Source organism: Diceros bicornis, chromosome 28, assembly GCF_020826845.1.
Source record: "Diceros bicornis minor isolate mBicDic1 chromosome 28, mDicBic1.mat.cur, whole genome shotgun sequence".
NCBI lineage: Eukaryota > Metazoa > Chordata > Mammalia > Perissodactyla > Rhinocerotidae > Diceros > Diceros bicornis.
In genome coordinates this window covers 18,913,588-18,930,909 of record NC_080767.1, presented here as the reverse complement: position 1 = coordinate 18,930,909, position 17,322 = coordinate 18,913,588, and the positions used below count along the sequence as shown (strand labels likewise).

Below are 17,322 nucleotides of genomic sequence, written 5' to 3'. Positions count from 1 at the left end.
CCTTTGTAAAATTGCCACATCTGTCTTCATGCAAGATGGGGTCGGAGCATCTAGAATCTCAGCGAGTTGAGACTTCTTTGAGCTTACAGATAATGGTTTTATACCTACTTTTACAAATGTTTATTTAATAAATGAGTGTCAGAATTTGGCCCAAGACCTGCTTTTATTATAACCTGGAAGCCAGGTTGTGTCTAAAGCTGCCATTATTTACTAAAAAGCATTTAATAGTAGTTATGCAAAGCAAATTAGTATAGGTTAATCTACAACATAGATGCCCATGTTTCCTGTTAAAGTTCTGCCAGACCTTATGCAAGACCATCATAGAACTCTTCTGAGAATGTGACTTGCTTGTAAGCAGGGCGCATAATAATCTCTCAAATCTGTTTTGAGAATTAAATTAGAAAATGTATTTAAAAATACTACGTAGGGCCGGCCCCCTGGCTTAGCCGTTAAGTGCGCGCGCTCCGCTGCTGGCGATGCGGGTTCGGATCCCGGGCACGCACCGACGCACTGCTTCTCCAGCCACGCTGAGGCCGCGTCCCACATACAGCAACTAGAAGGATGTGCAACTATGACGTACAACTATCTACTGGGGCTTTGGGGGGAAAAATAATAATAATAAAAATACTATGTAAACTGTAAAATGCTTAATGCAAATGTCCATTATTATTAAGCAATTTTACACAGAAGTGTAAATGACCAATATTAAATTCTTTCTGGAAGCAGGTTGACTTTCTTTTGGGGGAGGAGCAGGGGGTAATGGTGAGGTTTTGATTTTGAGAAGAAAAGAAATCAACATGAGGAGATGAAAGGAAAAAGGCCCAAGGAAGGCCTCGTACCAGGATCCTTTGTTATATGGGAAAGGCAGCATTTTTTCTTTGGTTTTAAAACTTTAGAACAAGAGGTTTAGAGAAAACAAGAGACTTTTCCCAAGACCACCTGGCTAGCAAGTGGCACAGCCAGGATTCGAAGGCCAGTTCCTCCTAATTCCATCCCAATACTTCAAAAGGTGTTCTCAATGACAGGAGGCTTCCAAAATGACAGGGGGAATGTTAAGAAGGGTGGATGTCTTTCTGGTTGATCATTTACATACTTGAATCTTTAGAAACAACGTGAGACTCATAATTTGGCTTTAGAAGTCAATGAACTCTTTCCCCTCTTTATTCAGAACCAACCAATAGCAGACTCCTTGGAGACAATTTCAGCTTCCTGCCTTCTGCTCTATCTGTAGGCCCTCCAGCTAGAAATGGAGCTGCCTTCCTGCCCAGGCTGGAGATTTTACCCTATGGGCTGGCCTCTGAGATGAGTCCTCTACTTCCTCCAGTGACATCTCAGAGGTAAAATATTAAGATCCCACATCCCAGTCATTGCAATGGACACTGTCGAAAATGCTGTGACTCTTTCCCAGCACCAGAGTCAACAGCACAGGGGAGATTCCAGAAGCCTGTTTAGTTTGCACAGAAAACACATCAGGGCGCTGATGCCTGCCTAGCTGGGGCGACGGACGGCAGTGTGCTCTTTCTCCCCAGGGTACCTGCGCCTGTAGCTGGACACATCATGAACAAAAAGAACTTGAAGGAAGTGCATTTTCCTTAACAGATCTGGCTGGGCCCAGGGGACACCAGGAAGGTGTCCTTTGCTACAAGGACAAACAGAAAGCTGAAGCTTCTGTTCACTTTACATGCCCGCTCCCCACTTCCCCACCATCCTCAGGCTATTACCTCTTGACAATATCTGTTACCAACTTCCCAGGCTCCTAGCCCAAATGCACGGTGTGACCCAAATTGCTTAAACATCAGGCGCCTGCTGCACAACCAGGTTTCTACACTCTGAATAACCCAGATTACTTCCTCCTAAAGCCACAATATTTAAATTAGAAAACCATTTCCCCAGGTAATAGGTGACCTGATCCTTTAATCCAGTTATTTTTAAGTTCCACCAAAAATACCAACTTGCTCTTAGCCTAGAACAGAAGCATGGCTATGAAATAAAACTTCCTTGTAGCTGTAAGACCAGAAGGCATCTCCGTTTTCCCTTCTTACCCCTCCTCTCTTTCCTAAGTCACGTTTTTAGTACACAGGACACAACTGCTGTCACAGCAAAGAACTGGTTCTACGGGCCATGCATGGCTGTCTCTAGGATGGTTGTTACTGGACTCTTAACTTTCTGGCTGAACCTTCCGTCACGAAGGCAAATGGGAGGAGGAGGTGCAACCTAGCTGGTGGATGATGCACAGACACCTGCAAGATACCAGCATCGGTCTGCTGAACTTGATCAGCCTTGGAGGGACCAGGCTGTAGCTACGGATGGCAAATCTGGGGTAGACAGAATCCCCAAACTGAGGGAACTCAGAGAGTGTGGCAGGGGAGCACAGAGGCTGATGAGGTCAAAATACATTCCTGCAAGGATAAGCGTGCCCTGAGAACCTACAGAGTGACAAGCCGTGTGCCCAGGGCCGTGGGAGGTTCCCAGAGCTCTGAGGTGGTCCCTACTCCACAGCAAGGAGCTTACAACCCTGGAGGAAGAGAGTATCAATTCACATAAAGAGAGCAAATAGCATTTGTAGAGGAAGTGCTAACTGGAAAGAAAATTCCCGCCCTGTTCAACAGTGCAAATTGTGAAGGCTGAGAAGAGTTTTTGAGGAAAGCTGTGAGCACCGAAGTTCCTCAGCAGCTGGCCTGCAGCTCCTCCCGCCCCCCTTGCTGAAGATGGCAGGCTGAGGGCAGGCCGGAGAAGATGCTGGGACTCTGAGGGCGCCCCTTCCACCCGACCCTGTGAAGGCACAGAAAGTGAGAATGTCAGAATGGCTTGTTTCCTTGGTTTGGCTTCAGGCCTTCAGGCCAGGAAATGGAGGGGAGAGGCCTGGGTGATAACCTGGGCCACATTCCAGTCCAAGGCGGCCTTTCCTCTTCCACCCCCCAGCAGAGCTTCTTCCGGCCTGTAGGACCAGGGGCTTGTGTAGATCGTGGGAAGCTGGGAGCCTAGCCACTCCCTAAAGACACCAGAGACTCTTCCTGGCTGACGCAAAGCAGACTTAAGACCCCAGGCCCTCCTGGGTAGCTGTAGGCTAAATTTAGACCAGGCAGGCATGGGTTAAGGCTGTAACCCCCACCCCCCACCCCAATAAGGGGGGCTAATGCTAACAATGCCTCTTGGGTTTCCCTCCCCCCACCTCCTGCCATGAAGCCATTACAGCTAAATGTGACTAGGACAGTTCTAAAAAGAGGTTCCTGTTCCTACAGGCCCAGCCTTTCTTTCTGAGTGCTTCTATGGTATCAGTCAACACAGCAATCACCATCCTGCTATCCACTCTGGCTTATGCCTCAGGTACAGGCTTGAAGACGGGATGAAAATACTTCTGGAATCCATTGGAAACAAGGCTCGCCTATGTCTTGGCTCACACTCCTGGCGAAGGAAAGTGGTCAATTCGTAACATAACGGAGACTCCCCAACACCACCGCCTGCCCTATTAATAGCATCCCCTTAACCCTGCTGAAAAGTCACCGGCTCAGATGTCACGCTGCACATCTGGAAAATGTTAAGGTCTTGTTTGATTAACACATTTACAGCTCGGGCTTTCTGTGAAAGAAACTGAAGATGGTGTGTGTGATGGGAGTGTGGTGGGGCAGGGAGTAAAGGAAGGAAGCTGTTGCCTTTTCTGCAGCGGCTGGTGAAAGCTTGTTTCTTTCAGCTACTTGGAAATCCATTTCCTGCAAGAGTGATCGAGAACCGCTGGGAGATTTCAGGGTCTCCTCTCAATGAGGAGAGATGCTTCACGTCAGCCCCAAGAAAGTCAAGTTTTGCTTCTTCCTCAGTGCAATACTCTCCGTGCTCTATCAAGGAGTCCTCAGACGCTTTTCTCACCAAAAGCCTTTTTCATTGCAAAGCTATTTTATGGGACAGCCCCCACCTCCAGAATAAACCAAGATCAAGGCCACAGAGGGAACGCTGGCTCCTGCAGCCTGAAATTTCTAGGGTAACTGATTCTACTGAAAGCAAAAGCAAGCCTCGGTTTAGTTGTTTATAACTGACTTAGCTGTGTCCCTCTTGGTTTTAAAATAGTTCAGGATCTTGGGTTCATGCCTGGCCAACCAGTAATGGCAGAGAGCAAAAGCTGAGCACCGCTGTGGACCCGGCAAAATTCCACTATGTGGAGGCAGAGGGCCAGGAGAAAAGAGAGATTAACCCTTTGCCCACAGATGACTCTGTATGTATGATCAGAGCTGATGAGGTTCTCTTTCCAGCCCCCTGGGTCCTCAGAAGACAGGCACACACATCCCCTAAAACGCCCCCCAGGTCACTCTGTGAACGTGGCGAGTTTCACAACACAGACTTGTTGTAAACTAAACACAGGGAGACAACTAGAAAACCAGCCACTAGAACTGCTGGGTCACTTGGTTCCTTTCTAGCAAAGGACACACACACACACTCTCTTTCACAGATACACTCATGCACCATCTTCAAAGCATTATCTGCCACAGATGACTTGTTTCTCTTTGCACATGCTGCGTGTGTAGTGTGGCGCTTTCTCTTTGCCCTTGGGCGTGAAAGCTGGGAGTTTTACGGGATTTGCGAAGAGAGACGGGCAGTCCCAGCTCAGCTGCCCACTCTCTCTCTAGCAGGAAAGGACTCCACGGCACAGCACTGTGGCCGACTCTGAGACCCTCCTCCACAAAGACTCTGGCCTCAAAAGGGAATGCTCTCCTTCCAGATTAGAAAGAAAAGGACAATAAGATAGGTCAGCAGACTCGGCTTACCCTGCCCAGAGTACGCGCCTCAAACGTCCCCAGTCAGAACTGCCTCTTTTTCCAGACAGATTCCTGCACACTGGCTCAAGCAAGACAAATTCCTTCTGAGCCTCCTGACTGAAGAGTGTGATGTCACAGCTGGCCCTCCCTCTGCTCCCTAAAAGGCCATTCACACAAAGAAGGACTTCAACCCCCTTCAAAGAGGCTGGGCCCCTCCCTAGCTGGCCTGAGCCTGGAGGGCAGCGGCAGTCCAGCCAGCAGCAGCTCTAGTCGGCTCCCCTGGCGCTCAGGGCTGAGCAGGGAAGGTGGGAACTTAGTGGTGTGGACATGAACCAGTTACTGCTGTCTTCTTGGAAAGCCAGAGATGGGCCTTGGGGCAAGCAGGGAATTAATAATGTGGTGATGCTTAGGCAGCCAAAAAATCTGCAAGATCCTGAAGATCCAGTTAAATGGACATATATATGCAAGTGTGTGTATAAAATAATAAGTGCTCACTGTCGGAAATCTGGAAAACAGAATTTACTCATCCTGCCTCCACTCAGAGGAAAACAGGTAATATTTTATTGCATTCCATTTAGTCTCCTTTTTAGAAATATGTATTAAAAATAGTTGAGACCAGAGAGTACATGCAATTTTGTAACCAACTCTTTTTCACTTCATATTATGTCACAAGCACTGTTTACGTCTTTTAACAGTCTTTGTAAGATACACTTTAACTGGTCACATTATGTCCGATGCTGAAGGGGGACAGAAGAATTTGAAGTCAGGGATGAGTGCTCTAACTTCAAGGAACTTTTGGGGAAGTGGCTCCACTTTCTCATGGTTAACCAGTGTCTACTGCCACAAAAACAGATCCACATTTGCCTTGAGTAGACGCAAGTGTCACAAACATGTCCCTCACTCATTCCCCATAGAATCAGACCCCAGCACGCCACACGCCGGCTACTGGGCGCTGGTGTAAGCCCCCTGCCTGGGAACTCCCACTGGCTCCCAACACTGCCCCCAGGCAGCACCCACTGCATCCCCTAGAACACTTGAGTTGACCTAGAAAATTTGGGGCATAACTTAGGGTCTGGCTGACTAGAAAGTCAGTCAGAATTCCAGGTCCACGCGGGGCCATGAAGAACTCATTTTCTTCACTAAGATTTTGGAGGAGGCAAAGAGAACTGAGATTTACAGTAAAGTAAATAGGAAGAGGATGACAAATGTCAAACACGGCCCTGCGGGGCCAGCTGGCCTGGGAGCAGTTTGTCCTGGGGAAGCAGGTGCACAGCCCAAAGATGGCGTCCACGTCCCCCTGTGGCCTGTGGGTTGGCCAGCAATGCTGACCTCCTGGGACCTTCCCGGAAAACCCACGTCAAGGAAGGAAGACTCTGAGTGGATGGAGCCCAGGTAGGTTCTTTTAAAAAGGAAGCTAAAAGTATGCTATACTTTACAGCTGTTTATAACATCTAAATGACATTTTTAACATACCGAATTTTATTTAGAAATATCCGGGTGTTTCTCAATGACTGACTTGGCGATCCTAAGTCAGCAGGTAGCGCTATGGAAACTCTGCGCCCTTTGGAATAACTGGAATGTTCTGCTGAACAGCCAAAGGCATTTCAAGATGCTATTTAACAACCTAAAGTAAACGAGATGGGGAACTCACACACCAAGGGTGGCACTGCTCTGCTGGAGAATGACGAGCCAGGGCAGGGCCTTCCAGGGCTCTGGAAGAGGTGCCTTCGAGCCAAGGGTCAAGAGTGGTACCCAGGACCTGAAACATAATCACACCTGCCCCTCCGCACCCATGAGGAGGTTTGTACAACAATTACTTTAAATCTGCCTTGTTCACAAAAGAGAAAAGTGCAAAGAAAGTACTATTATCTCAGTAGTAGGCATGCTTCTGACTGAGTCTGAGATGCCACAGTTCACTACACACGCGCACGCACAGGCACACACATGCACACACTCACGTGCCTGTTATGGGTTGAACTGCGTCTCCCCCCCACCTCAAATTCATATGTTTAAGTTCTAACACACAGTACCCCAACATGTGATCTTATTTGGAGATAGGGTCTTACAGAGGTACTCGAGTTAAGTAGTCGTTAGAGTGGGCCCCAATCCAACATGACTAGTGTCCTTATAAAAAGAGGAGATTTAGATACAGAGACAGCCTAAAAGAAAGACAACGTGAAAAGACAAGAGAGAAGACAGCCATCTATAAGCCAAGGGGAGGGGCTTGGAACGAATAATCCTTCCCGACAGCCCTCAGAAAGAACCCACTCAGCTGACACCTAATTTTTGCACTTCTGGTCTCCAGAACCGTGAGACAATAGATTTCTGTTTTTAAGACACCCAATTTGTGATACTTTGTTATAACGGGCCTAACAAACTAACACACACAACACATCCACACGGACACACACATGCACGCACACTCATGCACTCATATTCGTGTGCACACACACATCCCTCCCTCTGGTTGCAAAAACAAGGTGGAGTTGAGAAAAACACTCTGTGGCAAAGTCACAGTTAGGTACTCCAGAAAAGTGGTTTATACTCGGAGGCAGAGGGAGAAATTAAACCGGTAAGGTAGAGTTAGGCTGCGAAAGCATAAATCGTGTCATCCTACGTTTGTGGCAGTGGGGTCTCCCGACAGGAATGAGCAGAGCGGAATCCAGAAGCACACCTCGCTGCTGCTCATCTGTCCCCCTCCCTCTCAGCACAGGCTCTGAGCGTGGGGTGGTTTTTCTGAGTTTATGAAAATAAATTTGTTCTGCCAGTTTAATTCTCCTGGTGCTGTAACCTGATCTTCTGTTTAGTCTCTGGGGGTGCCTGGCACTGGGGGGAAATGACGTCATTTTGAAACTTAGTCCTGGTTGGCTGGGAAGCAAAGTGCGATTTGTGAGGGGCCAGCAGCTGGGGTCTGAAGGTAATTAATGCTAACATGACTATCATTCAGCAAATATCTATTGCACACCTACTGGGTGCCGGGTCTGTGTCACACACCCTCACATAGCTTCTCCTACTTACTCCTCCCACCAACAGCAAGGTGGGGATTCTCACCCATTCCACAGAGGGGCGGGCCTCAGCCTATGTCAGTGAGCCTATCTCGAGAGCCACACAGCTGGTCAGGAGCAGCTCTGGCTGGAACCCACGAATCCCACCCACAGGGCAGGGTTCTGCCCCTGGAAGCCACACTGGGCAGTTCAGGAGGGAGCAGACCCAGGAAGTGTGCAAAGGATCAAAAGGGAAAAATTAAAAAGCAAATGCAAAGCAGCGACTGACAATCTTTGAAACCATGTGCTGTTGCCACGTGACTCTGGGAAGGCCATGTTTCTTTTCCGGGTCTCAGTTTTCTGGTCTGGAAAATGGGAGAACCGAACTAGGTGAACCCCCAAAATGCACTTCTTTTCTCCTTCTAATCTCTGTAGTTCTGCGACGGTAGCATGAACCTTGGGCAAAAGTGAAGCACAGCGTAGTTCCGAGTCTGGTAAGGATGTGGGGCAGAGCCGAGAGAAAGCGAGCCAGCAAATGGCGGCAGCAGCCTTGGAAACTTCTTGATACTTTTGCCAAGAGAGACTTCAAGGGTCCGGGAAGGAGCTCACTCTGTCAGAGCTTTATCTGTTTAGTTTAAAGAGCTTATTCTGCTAAATGTAACCATCCCATTTATGTACCTTAGAGTGATAGAATGTTCCAAAATGGATTTCTTGAGATCAGGAGGAACTAGACAGAAGTGGGTAATGTGAAGAGGCTGGCTTCAAAAATGGTGAGACGCAGCCTGCTGTCTGGAATTGTAAAGTGGGGAGTGGGGGTGGTTGGCTCTGGGAAGGATCCCTCTGCAGGCTTCCTGGGGGCTTCCTGGGGCAGAGGAAAGCTGGAGATTTGCGGCTTTTCAAACTGCTCCAAGGCCCAATTCAAGCCACACACAGAAAGCAGCTTGGGCCTCGGCACCTCCAGGCGTCCTTTCTAAATGGCCATGGCCACCGCCTCTCTGCAGGCTGCCCTCTCCCCCGCCAGCCTTCTAACACCTTCTAACCCTCTCCAAGTCCCAACTCCAAAAGACTCCGCGTCTCAGCGTGGAGCACGGTCTTTAAAGCAATTTGCAATTCCGATGCGAATTTGATGGGAATATTTACAATTTAAAATAGCTTGTTTACCCAAAGGAATCCCTGATTGAAGTAAAGTATGGGAAACTCATACCTAGCCTTAATTTATAGAGAAAACAGGAACAGCGACTTTCTGTAGAAAGGCTTTAGGAAGCCCAGACTCAGCAGCACCTCCCAGGTGCTCAGGGCCCTGCCGGCTACAGAGCAAGGAGATGGGAAGAACACAATGGATGGACTGGACGGGCCACCCAGCTATGTCCGCACCATGAGCTCATTTATTCCTGTAAGAAATATTATTCTACAGAGAAAGAAATAGCTCACCGACTTCCAACCCCTTACCCTTCCCACTGCACCCTGCACTTCCCAGTGTACCTCTGACTGCCTCCAAGACTGCTCAGAAAGCAGGCTTTAGGAGGGAGGAGAGTACAAAACCCCAATACATGTTATGCTTCATTCCAGAACCCAATTAAGCTAGTGGTGACCTTGTAAGGAAACGTAGCTGAAAAGTCTACCAGGCCAATGCAGCGCACCCCAATGCAGTGTCTGACATGCACCCCATTTCTGCCCTGAGTCTGATGGGAGTCCCTCCCTCAAGGATCTTTGATTCAAAAGGTCCCCCTGCTTGCTACCTCAGACAATATACTCATCTTCTGCAGGAGTATTGGCACCATCATGGTGCATGATGGAGAGTAAAGCTTTAGAAGAAATGCATTGCAATCTCATCTAGAACAAAGAAAACTTGCAGTCAGTGAAAATGTGTAGTAATAAGAATCAGCATCTGAAAATTGCCATTTGCTTAACCAATGGAATACTTTGCTACCTTTGAAAAGGATATTTATCATAATTGCATGGCAACCTAGAACAATGCTCTGTTAATATATAGGTGTATATCAGGGTACAGAGTTCTGGTTGAAAATGGGCTTTGGTATCCATCAGACCTGGGTACCTCCTTCTCTGTGAAATGGGTATAAAATCACTACTACCTTGGGGGTTGATATGAAACACAAGTGCCCAGGATGGGGCTTGTCCTACAATAAAAGGACTCAATGAATGGTGGCTAAAATAGAAATAAACTGAGAAGATATTTGCAACTCATACCACAAAGGTTTAACATTCATGATATGTAAAGAGCTCTTGCAAATCAGTAAGAAAAAGACCAACAACCCAAACACAAAAATGGGCAAAAGATATGGACAACTGACACACAAAAAATATATAAACTATTCTTAGACATACAAAAAGACTCCCAATCCTGCTCATATAAAAGAAAAGCCAAATTAAATTATGAGATAAGTTTTCCATGAATAAATTAGTTATCAGGATGGGAGGGAACAAGCACCCTCATCCAATTCTATGAAGTTGCATGGCAATTTGGCATATGTACCCAACTTTAAAATACACAATGTCTTTGACCCAGTAATTCTACTTCCAAGAATTTAGACCCAGAAACAGTGGTACATGTATAAAATGACCTATGTCCAAGTATCTCCAATGATGCCACGTTGCTTGCAGTAAGAAAATGGAGATTGAGAGGTGTTGCAATACTCAACAAGCAGACAAGACTTGGCCTTTTATCAGAGGAGTGAGGCCCTTACTCAGCCATGATGAACAGATGCCTATCAAAACGTGACCTTCCCTTGAGCAAGCTGTGCTTTCTTGCTGTAATAGATATATTTTTAGGAGCCAACTCTCACTCGACACAATTGTATGACAATATAATCTTCCTTTTTCATCAAAAATAAGTAATTGCCTCGCAATTATACACAGACATTTTTCTTCCATGAGCTGCCTATTCCCAGAAAAATTGTGAAACACGCTGTGAGTAACCAAATCCCTCTTTGGGAGTCAAATGTCACAGAATTTCATGTACTGTCACCGACAGGATATGTCATAGGAAAACCCCAATGAAAAGTTTCCCAAGGCCTGATCAGTCAAGTAGAGAACAAACATTGGAGGCTGACTGTATCTATTATTCTAAACAATAATAATGTGTGGAAGAGTCAATCTAGCAATCTCCCCATCCACCTATAAGACAGACGCACAGGTGGACGGACAAACAAAGGCATGCGGTGAATTTGAACCAATTTTTTATTCTAGTAAAGCATTTTAAAGCTTTGAGTAAAGTTTTAAAAATAATATGTTGGGGGGCCGGCCCGGTGACGCAAGTGGTTAAGTGCGCGTGCTCCACTGTGGCAGCCCGGGGTTCGCCGGTTCGGATCCCGGGCACGCACCAACACACCACTTGTCAGGCCATGCTGTGGCAGGCGTCCCATATAAAGTGGAGGAAGATGGGCATGGATGCTAGCCCAGGGCCAGTCTTCCTCAGCAAAAAAAGGAGGACTGGCAGATGTTAGCTCAGGGCCGATTTTCCTCACACACACACACACACACAAATGTTAATGATTTGGCTTTAAAAAAACAAAATAATATGTTGGGTTTTCTAAATCTAGTCTTCTGTAAGCAAAAACACCATGTCTCTTATTACTGTTTAAAGGAAATGAAGGGTTTGAGGATGGATAACTTTGCTCTGAAGCAATCTCGAACCTGAACCCAAGTGCCAATTCTGCCTTGGGATCCCTTCCTTTCTGTCACCCGGTTCCCAGCCCTCGGGCAGGGGCTGAGGGTCTGAGGTCAGCAAGAGGGCTTAGTGTGAAGCGGAGTCCTCTTATAAAATCATCCACCAAGCTCTTCCTTGCTCAAAGGCAGGTGTTAAATAGCAAGCCTTCACTTCCCCAAGACAGCACTCACAATTCTGAAGGAAGGAAAACCCAACAATCGAGAGATTTTTTTTTTTTTTTGTGAGGAAGATCAGCCCTAAGCTAACGTCCGTGCTAATCCTCCTCTTTTTGCTGAGGAAGACCGGCTCTGAGCTAAAATCTATTGCCAATCCTCCTCCTTTTATTTTCCCCCAAAGCCCCAGTAGATAGTTGTATGTCATAGTTGCACATCCTTCTAGTTGCTGTATGTGGGACGCGGCCTCAGCATGGCTGGAGAAGCAGTGCGTGGGTGTGGGCCTGGGATCCGAACTCGGGCCGCCAGTAGCGGAGCGTGCGCACTTAACCGCTAAGCCACGGGGCCGGCCCGAGAGATGTTTTTTAAATGAAATGCCTGGTGAGCTCTAAGAAAAACTCAACAAAAGGATCTACCACTTACAAACAGGAAAACAATGTGATCCTAGAGAATCGGCTACCTATGGATTGCAAGGGAACTGCTGGAAAGTTCTAGCAGGTTTAGACCTCCATCCACAGAACAGGGCCCATCATCTTGGATATTAGTGTCACTATGAACTGCCACTCACTGTAAATTCATGAATGGCCTTTTCTTAAGTTTCTTCAAAAGCACAAAGCCATGTGCGAAGCCAGACTGTGCAGCAAACAGACCTCTGATCCAATTCACTCTGACACACTCTGGCAGGAAGAGAGAACTCCAGGAAAGTCCAGATGGTCAGTCTGAGAGTCCTGCTATGCCAGGACTAAGTGGCAACTCTGGATCAGGACACGCGCTGGGGGCCATGGCCTGATGAAAAGCAGGGCATGGCAGGCAGCCAAGGAGCAGTAAAAGCTCAAGCCAGGCCCACTCAAATTTCCTGACTCCCGCCTCATGCCGCAAACTGATGTTATTGACTACACGGGATTCTGAGCCTGCTACCAGAGGTGCATTTACGGTCTAACATGAGAAACTTGCCCTTGACACTGAGGACCTGACCCTGGTTCTGATTCTGCCCCAGTCCTATGCTTTAAGCCAGAACCAGGGAACCACCCCTCTCTTGCCCGCAGCTCTGTGCTCTCCCAATCCCGCCCTGGGCTAGCTCTGCTGGACCACATTCTGGGAAAAGCTTGGGCAGCCCAGCTCTGGGGGCAGCTGAGGGCCATCACCTGCTTCCGTCTACTGCTTTTGCGACTCTGAATGCCAGGAAGGAACCTCTGCAGGAGAAGGAAAGCATGGAATTTCTCCGTCCACCAGGGGGATGCACGATAAGCATAAGCCAGCAGCAAGATGGCGTGCAGGGAAGTTGGGGGAGGGTATCTGGCTTCACCCTAAGAAATGTACTCCTTCCCTTTGCTTAAAGCCAATGAAAGCTAACCCCTACACCTCATGTCTCATTTCTGAGGAATCTTCTCTGCCCGGGCATGGAATCTCAGGAGTAGAGAGCATTGTGGGTGAGAGCCAACAAGTTACACTGATTATGGAAACTGGACAAAGTCTGAGAACCAGAAACAAGAAAGGGGGTCGTCATTTGCTTACACAGCCTCTGTTTCATCCTGTTTACCCTCCAGAGGGCCCCTTTGATCTAGTGGCCAACTGCTGCTAACCATTTTGCTGTCATGGTTTTTAGACCCTTATTTTATTCTCCATTTATTTATGTGTGATCCAGTGGGAAGAACATCAGTCTAGAGAAAAGAAGGTCAGAGTTTGAATCCTCTGGTGTCACGAACTGACTGTGTGATGCTTACACAAGGGATTTTCTCCTCTCTGAAACTTGGGTTCCTCATCTGTTAAATGGGTATACTAATTACTGTAGTGGGTTGAGTAGTATATAGAATCCCCTCCAAAATTCCTGTCTAGTTGGAACCTCAGAATGTGACCTTATTTGGAAAAAGGTCTTTGCAGACATGGTTAATTGAGATGAGGTCATACTGGATTAGGGTGGGCCCTAAATCCAGTGGCTGGTGTCCTTATAAGAAGAAAGGACACACAGAGATATACACAAAGAAGAACTCATTGTCAAGACAGAGACAGAAATTGGAGTGATTCATCTACAAGTCAAAGAGTGCCAAAGACTGTTGGCAACCACAGAAGTTAGGAGAAAGGCATGAAACAGATTCTCCCTCAGAGCCTCCAGAAGGAACCAACTCTGCCATCCTTGATTTCAGATTTCTGGCCTCCTGAAATGTGAGAGAATAAATTTCTATTGTTTTAAGCCACTAAATTTGTGGAAACTAACACACTTACCACCTAAGGTTAGGTTATGAAGATGACCTAAGACATAGCACATGAAAGCAGCTGGCATCACGATTGGGACATAGTAGACCCTCAACTCAAGGCAGGTCACTCTTGCTTTCTCCTCTGGCAGCAGGCCATTTATAGGATTTTTCAAGCCTTGTCACAGGTGGGTGGCCACACGGTATTTGCACTTTTTAAAATTTGTGGACAAAACAAGAAGAGGAAAGGAATACATGTGGACTCAGGGCATACCCAGGCAGCAGTGGCCACAGGCTTACCAACCGCCTCACTGGAGCAGAAGTATGCATGTATACTGTTGTCCACAGAACCAGTTTGCAAAGATAGAGGCTGCCAGGTCCTGGAGCTGGCAGTGGCTATGCAGCTTGTCAAACTGGAGAAGGAACACAGGGGCCCAGAGACCTGGAAGGTGTTGGCTGAGGTTGACAAGCAGGTGATCATAACCTCCTACTGAGCATTTATGATACGCCAGGCATTGCACTAAGTAATTTTGATGCCTGATCACATTTATTCCTCAAAACTAGCCTATGAAGCCAGTGCTCTTGACATCTCTCGTGTACAGCTCAGGGAACTGAGAGTCACAGAGTTTTAAGTAACTTGCCCTAAGACATCCAGTAGTAAGTGGTAAAGCTGGGATTGAACCAAGGCCGCCTGTCTCAGGGCGTTTAACCACCATCTTGCCTCTTGTAGATGTGGAAGTAGAAGCTGGAGCCATTTGGACTCATCAAACAAGGAAGACAAGTTCCAAGATTCTTTACCTACTTTACCTAGATCCTAGATCTCTTCCCATGTGCTTCTGGCTTAGTGGTGCGCCAGTTTCCTTTACAGGAAATAGAAATGATATGGATGACAGCGGTCACCACGATTAATTGAACGTTACAATGTGTAGGTATTTTGCTATGCCCTTTACATACATTATCTCAATAAATTCACAAAGCACACCTTGACATAGGGCATAATCTCTATTTTGCAGAAGACATTGAAGCTCAGAGCCTAAGTAATCTGCCCAAGGACACACAGCAAGTAAGTTGAGATCTAAACTCTTGTTTGTCCACTATAAAGAAGCAAATCTTGACATTCTCTTTGCTTTCCCAAGACACATGATGTGCCATGGCTCACTGAATCCAAGAATTCACTTTGAGCTCTTAGTGTATCTTGAAAAGCTATGCCTGCCATCTGCTCCTACTTCAGATGTCTGGAGCTCTCCTCTAAATGCTCCAGGTGAGTGACTTTCTCTTCAGCTGAGTGGTTGGAATTCTCTAGATAATGTCTGGCCACTCCCAAGAATGTCTGTTTGTCTTGTGTACACAGTTTGGAACACAATAGCGGGGTTCCGAGAGCAGCCTGTCCATTCCGGATGTGGACCCCTCCCCAAACAAGCAGATCACAAGGTGGGGATCCAAGAAGAGGAAATAACAGGGGCTGGGCATGGGAGGGGGGGCTTCAGTACCACAGGAACACAACCAATAAACATCTCAAGCTGTGAGATGCTAGAAGGCTGCTAGAACCGAAAGGTTGTCTAGAGCCAAGATATTGCTTTGTCCTAAAACATTGACTCTGCCATTGTTTTCCCTTAGTTCTTCTGAGCACGTCTTATGTAAAATGAAGAAATATAACTCCAAGCCATGCCACCTACATTGGTGATTTCATGCTGAATCTCAGAATTGGTGCAGATGGTTAAAACTCCTGTATTTCATCTTAGCAAGGCCATTGGGGGATGGGGAAGGGAGAGGGGGCCAGGCTTTACTTGCAGACTGCGGTGGTAACAAAGGGTTTGTCAGCTCCCCACCAAGTCAGCCCCCCTCAGTGTCACTGTGCAATGCTGAAATGCATGTTAGCACGTTTTCCTTTCAGTAAAGCAGTTGAACCTCTTATGAAAAGCATTCTTTAAAATCGCTTCTTGATTTCACTAATTCATGTTTAACAAATTCTGTATTAGGCCAATTAATTTCAGAGTTGGGATATAAACACAAAACAATAACCCGAGAGAATATGAGATGTTTATAACATTAAGCCCAATTAGATTCACATATCCAGTTTGCCTTCCTCTTTGTAAGCATCACTCACAATATTCAGAATTCAGGAACATAAATGCACCACGACAAACACTTCTGGGATCAGAGGTCCCGGAGTATATACCAAAATGTCAGGTGTGTTGTCCAGAAAGATGCCTCCAATCTGTAATCTGAACCTTGGCCACCCCTAAAAGGTGCTGTAGATCTGGGGTACCACTATGGTTTGCTCTGGGTCCTCCTTCCCCTACCACAGCTCGGCACAGACATTTCCGGAGGGCCTGTAACTTGCTAAGCCTTGGCTAGCACACTGCACAGGAACCAAAAAAAGTATAAATGGTGCCTGACAACCAGACCCTCAATGAATGTCACTTGGATTATTTTTTTAAAGAAACTCCTGAACCTGGAATTAAGGGCCTGCCACCCTTTCCAAACCTGATTTACATTCCTAAGTCGGTCTTCTTGCTGGCCCCTCACCATGGCAGGCCCTTCCCTCTCTCACTCAGCTTCGCAGCAAGGCCCAGGTCCTGCCTGTTCCCCACCCTGCCAAGTCCCCTGGTGTGAGAAACACCCTGGTGGAATGAATTGCTCTGTCACATCTTGTACATCCTGCTAGACAACCTATCCAGTTATTGTTGGGGACCCCTGAGGGCAGGGTTTGAATTCACACGTGTTTGTGAACTGGAAGGCTACCTGGGGAAGTTACTCTTCAGTCAGGACAACCAAAGGCTACCATCACTACCCTCCTTCCCCCCCGGGGCGGAGGACATCACTCTAAGGATCTTGAGGTTTTTGTGTTCCCAGGAGGGCTTTAATTACTTCAGCCTGAAACATGACCTCTCAACCTCCAAGGTTTCTGAAGTTTTAATAACATGCTACCCCACTGCTGAAATTTTCCCAAATTACTGCCCTAATCCCAACCCTAAATAGTATTGAAAAGTTTTAGTTTTTGAATCCCCTGAAAAATAAACTCTACATTAAAAATTCCTCCCAGCATTATAAACTCTGAAATCTGTCAATACTTTACTTCTCAAAAAAGAAAAAACCATTTGGGGGCATAATTTTTACAGACTTTTTTTTTATTGTGGTAAAATATATACCACACAAAAGTTGTCATTTTTACCATTTTAAGTGTACAATGCAGTGGCCATTAATTACATTCACAATGTTGTGCAACCATCACCACCATCTATTTCTAAAATTTTTTCATCACCCCTAACAGACACCCTGTACCCATTAAGCAATATGAGGCATAATTTTTGAAACATTCTCTGAGGCTCATGAAGCAGGAAAGAGAATCTAAGCAGATAGATTATATCTTTGTAGCAAACATAGGGGGAAAAAAGACTAGAAGAAAATAAAATAATTATTGATTGTATTAGGGTATTAGGGTAATGGAACAGCTAGCCTATTTTACTCTCTAAATTTTTGGCAATTAATTTTTTATGGCCCCTTTTTGGTCTCATAAGCATACTAGAAAACTAAAGGCACACTGAAAAAGTAACA

The 17,322-nt window shown here is 46.5% G+C and overlaps 1 protein-coding gene across 3 annotated transcripts in view; it reads right to left on the bottom strand.

The window, feature by feature from the left end:
* LOC131393214 (A-kinase anchor protein 2) overlaps positions 1-17,322 on the bottom strand; it is a 103,792-nt gene that overhangs the window by 35,711 nt on the left and 50,759 nt on the right. The window contains exon 1 of one of the 3 annotated variants that reach the window (XM_058523748.1): positions 4,758-4,819. The exons of 1 other annotated variant lie outside the window; for it this stretch is intronic. The gene's annotated coding sequence lies outside the window, so the exon portion shown is untranslated. Of the gene's footprint in view, positions 1-4,757; positions 4,820-17,322 lie in introns of those variants that run through there. One more of the 3 variants, XM_058523750.1, reaches the window with a different exon arrangement.